The sequence below is a fragment of the Giraffa tippelskirchi genome, chromosome 3 (genome assembly GCF_054371585.1).
Source record: "Giraffa tippelskirchi isolate mGirTip1 chromosome 3, T2T-mGirTip1v1.2.pri, whole genome shotgun sequence".
Classification (NCBI taxonomy): Eukaryota; Metazoa; Chordata; class Mammalia; order Artiodactyla; family Giraffidae; genus Giraffa; species Giraffa tippelskirchi.
In genome coordinates, this window is record NC_137277.1 from 144,413,530 (window position 1) to 144,419,174 (window position 5,645).

At 40.3% G+C, this 5,645-nt stretch overlaps 1 non-coding gene across 1 annotated transcript; it reads right to left on the bottom strand.

Moving 5' to 3' along the window:
- Positions 1–4,367: 4,367 nt before the first annotated feature.
- TRNAY-GUA (transfer RNA tyrosine (anticodon GUA)) lies at positions 4,368–4,439 on the bottom strand. Its single transcript has one exon. It is a non-coding gene; the product is annotated as a tRNA-Tyr (tRNA).
- Between the last annotated feature and the right edge of the window lie 1,206 nt (positions 4,440–5,645).

Sequence of the window (5,645 nt, forward strand, 5' to 3'; positions counted from 1 at the left end):
TCATCCTCTGTCGACCCCTTCTCCTCCTGCCCCCAATCATACCCAGCATTAGGGTCTTTTCCAATAAGTCAACTCTTCGCATGAGGTGGCCAAAGTATTGGAGTTTCAGCTTCAGCATCAGATCTTCCAATGAACACCCAGGATTGATCTCTTTTAGGATGGATTGATTGGATCTCCTTGCAGTCCAAGGGACTCTCAAGAGTCTTCTCCAACACCACAGTTCAAAAGCATCAATTCTTCAGCGCTCAGCTTTCTTCACCGTCCAACCTCACATCCATACATGACTACTGGAAAAACCATAGCCTTGACTAGATGGACTTTTGTTGGCAAAGTAATGTCTCTGCTTTTAAATATGCTACCTAGGTTGGCCATAACCTACCTTCCAAGGAGTAAGCGTCTTTTAATTTCATGGCTGCAATCACCATCAGCAGTGATTTAGGAGCCCAAAAAAATAAAGTCTGACACTGTTTCCACTGTTTCCCCATCTACTTCCCATGAAGTGATGGGACCAGATGCCATGATCTTAGTTTTCTGAACGTTGAGCTTTAAGCCAACTTTTTCAATCTCCTCTTTCACTTGCATCAAGAGGCTCTTTAGTTCTTCTTCACTTTCTGCCATAAGGGTGGTGTCATCCGCATATCTGAGGTTACTGATATTTCTCCCAGCAATCTTGATTCCAGCTTGTGTTTCTTCCAGCCCAGCGTTTCTCATGATGTACTCTGCATATAAGTTAAATAAGCAGGGTGACAATATACAACCTTGACGTACTCCTTTTCCTATTCTGAACCAGTCTGTTGTTCCATGTCCAGTTCTAACTGTTGCTTCCTGACCTGCATACAGATTTCTCAAGAGGCAGGTCAGGTGGTCTGGTATTCCCATCTCTTTCAGAATTTTCCACAGTTTATTGTGATCCACACAGTCAAAGGCTTTGGCATAGTCAATAAAGCAGAAATAGATGTTTTTCTGGAACTCTCTTGCTTTTTCGATGATCCAGCGGATATTGGCAATTTGATCTCTGGTTCCTCTGCCTTTTCTAAAACCAGCTTGAACATCTGGAAGTTCACGGTTCAGGTATTGCTGAAGCCTGGCTTGGAGAATTTTGAGCATTACTTTACTAGCATGTGAGATGAGTGCAATTGTGCGGTAGTTTGAGCATTCTTTGGCATTGCCTTTCTTACTTTAAATTAGATGACTTATATTAACAATATCTACATTATATATGTCTAATAATATCTATATTAGATATTATTAAGATAATATAGTCCAATTCCCTACAGATACCAACGGATGATTGTACCTGTAAACACTACATAAATAGTTGTTACATCATATTGTTTAAGGAATATGACAAGAAAAAAGTCTGTACCTGTTCAATACAGAAAATCATAGTAGGCCTAACCTCATAGAATAAGCCAGCAACAATGTAACACAGTCTATCCCCAACTGATTGAACCTCTGGATGCCAAGCCCTGGATTTAGAGGGCAATTGTAACTTGTCCAGTCATTAGTGGATGACTCACGTTAGCTAGGCCATGTTGAAGATGTGGATTTTAGGCTTTGACTGCTGATAACCATTAAAATACAACCACAATGAGAACATCTGGTTTCAATAGAAATTCTAGTCCCTTTGTTTCTTTGAACCAGTTTAGAGTTTCTTTTTTTGCCCTCCAAAACAATTGAAAGCTTTGTACTGAAGTACCATTTCTGAGCAGATTGAAAACGTTCTTTATTGAAAAAACAAGTAGGCTCTACGAAAGTATGGGAGAGAGTTTTGGCAAGTTGCATTTCCATTAAGTGCATATTACATAGTCAACTCACCATGGTAAAGCAATTGAGACATTTCTCACTGACCTTTCTGGCCCCAATTATCTTATGCTCAGCAAAGCTTTCACGGAAAATATCATCACAATTTATAGCTAACATATTAGCTGAACACTGTGTCTTTAAAATATATCTCCTCATCCTATATTAATGCTCATTCAGTACTATTTTTCACTATTATTTATATATTACAGTGAACATGTTTGCAGTTATGGCTTTGTGCCTTTGTCTAATTATTTCCTTAGACATTCTTAGAAATAGGAAACATGTTACATAGATTTTTTTTAACTGAACATGTATTGCCCCCCAGAAAGTTTTTACTAATTTCTAATTTAAGCAATAGTGTATGAAAATATCTCTCCTCATAGCCTCAATAACATTTAAATCTTGAGAATTCCCTGGCAGTCCTGTGGTTAGGACTCAGTGCATTCACTGCCAGGGGCCCAGGTTTGATCCCTGATTGGGGAACTAAGATCTCGTAAGCCACGTGGCATAGAAAAAAAATTTAAATCTTTACCAGCCTGGTAGATGAAAATATCATTTTATTGTTTTATTTTGCAATTCTTCATTAGTTAAGCATTTTTATGTTTGTCTATTAACCACATGGATTACTCACTCTGAGTCCTTTACTCATTTTTCTACAGACTTCTGGCATTTTATTGTTGTAAAGTTTAATATATATGTATAATAAATGTGAATACATGTCATTTTATGAATATAAATACAAATGAACAACTCGTAACTGTATTGAATATTTTAAGATTTGAGGTAGTACAATCTGGCCTGATAAAAAGAAATTACAAGTCATTCTTATGTTTTAGTTTCAAATATATTATTTGGAATAAATTTGAGATAATTTTGTACTGGTCAACAAGACTTAGCCACAATATTTTGATTACTACTTTAGGAATCGAAATAAGCCAATGAGCTATTAGTAATTAATCTTGGCTCCTCTGAGCAGGCCTGCTCCTGCTAAGTCGCTTCAGTCATGTCCGACTCTGTGCGACCCCATACACGGCAGCCCACCAGGCTCCGCCATCCCTGGGATTCTCCAGGCAAGAATACTGGAATGGGTTGCCATTTCCTTCTCCAGTGCATGAAAGGGAAAAGTGAAAGTGAAGTCGCTCAGTCGTGTCCGACTCTTAGCAACCCCATAGACTGAAGCCTGCCAGGCTCCTCCGCCCATGGGATTTTCAAGGCAAAAGAGTACTGGAGTGGGGTGCCATTGCCTTCTCCGAGAGTAAATAAATAGGCCATGCCCTTGTGGTAACAACCTTGGGGAAGGGAAAAAGGCAATTACCTGTGAAGGGCAGATCTTGCTGATATTTCTCTGCTCTTGGTTGATGGTGCCATGAAGTCAGTGACTCTAATTCCCTGGCATGAGGTCCTTCAGCACTTGGTAGTAGGAGGCACAGCAGCACAGCAGCCCTGCTCCACATTTGGATTTGTGCTGACAGAGGATGAATGGGTCAGGCTGGGAAGAGAGATACCGCAGGCAGGATCCTCTTCAGGGAGACAGGAGGACTAAAGATAAGCATCCTACTACAGGCCAGGTCAGCTTCCTCCAGCTGTGTGGTGGGGGGCAGTAGGCCAATGGGATGACCATCCCCACCAGAACCTGAAAGCTTTGGGAGGGCTGGTGGGGCCTCTGTTGATTAAGTTGCCTCAGGAGTAAATCTGTGTATATGCTGAGCTCATGGGTCCTTCTCTGGTTTCTATCCAGTGATGAAATGTATAATGTTGGTATTGTTTTTTATCACCTGCCATTTTTATTCATGCCTGTATACATGAATCTCTATTTCTTTCCAACTGGGTTATAAATTCCTTGAAGGTAGAATTTCTTTATAAAATTCTTAATTTTTATCAAAGTTTTAAGTACACAATAAATACTCAAATATCTATTTCTATATAGCACACAACCTACTAATAGATAACAATTTTTAAAGGTTAAATAATGGTATATAAAATAAATACTTTATTATTGAACTGTTGTTTGTTTTCCAAATCTGTAAAATGTGAATGAAGAAGAGAATACACATAGGAAGGCAAATGGAAAACAAGATATTCTGTCTAGGTCACAGAATTTTATAATTAGAGAGGGTCGTTGACATCATTAATCTAATACTTTTATTTTACAGAAGAGGAAAATGAGATTCAGAAATAAGGAATGAGTAACCTTTTTGTTTTTTTCTTTTAAAATAAAATAATAGATAGCAGCTTTTTCTTCTTATAAAACATGAATGATTCCCCACATCTTTAAAGATTGTCCTATGGCATCATTTTTAATAACATATTTTCATGTAAGACTATGCCACATTTATTAACCAATCCTGGAAAGGCATTTTAACCTAAATAGAAATCTTAACAATTCTTGTAGTAAAAACAAAAAGAAGAAAATGAATATTTTGTTACCTTGGTATAAACATTTAAGGTTTAAAGTTGCTCAGTCATGTCCAACTCTTTGGGACCCCATGGACTGTAGCCTACCAGCTTCCTCCATCCATGGATTTTCCAGGCAAGAGTTCCATTTCCTTCTCCAGGGGATCTTCCCGACCCAGGGATCAAACCTGGGTCTCCTGCATTACAGGCAGATGCTTTACCATCTGAGCCACCAGGGACGCATTTCAATTTAGCTCTGACAGCAGATGGTCAATATGCAGGAGATGATTATCTGTGCATAAGAGGAAACCGGGGGCTCCTCAGGCTTCCTTCTTTTGCCTCAGGCTTCCTTCTTTTGCCTTCTAACTTCTCAATCATCCCACAGTTTCATTCACTCCTGCAGCTTGATTCACCCTAAAAACAAACAGACATGACTCACGTTGTTGTACGGCAGAAACCAATACAACATTATGAAGCAATCATTCTCCAATTAAAAATAAATTAAAAAAAATAAAAACAAAAGAATACTATGCTATGCTAAGTCGCTTCAGTCGTGTCCAACTCTGTGCGACCCCATAGACGGCAGCTCACCAGACTCTGCCGTCCCTAGGATTCTCCAGGCAAGAATACTGGAGTGGGTTGCCATTTCTTTCTCCAGTGCATGAAAGGGAAAAGTGAAAGTGAAGTCGCTCAGTCGTGTCCGACTCTTAGCGACCCCATGGACTGTAGCCTACCAGGCTCCTCCGTCCATGGGATTTTCCAGGCAAGAGTACTGGAGTGGGGTGCCATTGCCTTCTCCGAAAAGAATACTAATTCACTGTTATTGGTATTATGTAAGTCCGTTCTTTACCTGTCCAGGCCCACCTCTCACCCTCACCTATCACCTCACATATCCCACCATGTCCTACACTACAGCCCTTGCCCACTTACTCTCCAGCTCATTTTGCATGTGTTGCTCATTTTGCTAACAAGCCTGTCCTCCATGCCTCTTAGGCCTGTCTTTTAAAACACAGCTCAGATACTATTTCACCTGAAGGCCTTCCGTGGCATTACACTTGCTGCCACTGGAGTGGAGCTAATCCCACCCAACACTCTTCCTGCTGTCTCTCCAGGACTATGGCATGGAATTATAACACTGTTTCCTTGTCCTTCTCATCCATTTAATTATAAACCCTTAAGCTTATGGGGATCTTCAGCATCTTGAACGTGCCTGGTGTGCTGTGAAGTGCTCAGTGAACACCTAGAGAATGAACTAGGAACCGGTCTTTTAAATTTCTCACATCATTTCATTCTTTGGCTCCCTACTGAGTACAAACCTCCCTGCCTGTTTTCAACGTCACAGGGAGTCCATCCAATAATCCTATCCCCCTCCACTCCTGGCATGCATCTCCCTCAAGAGGACAATCTGCATAACATCCCTGATCCCCACCCTCCACATTCCCGCC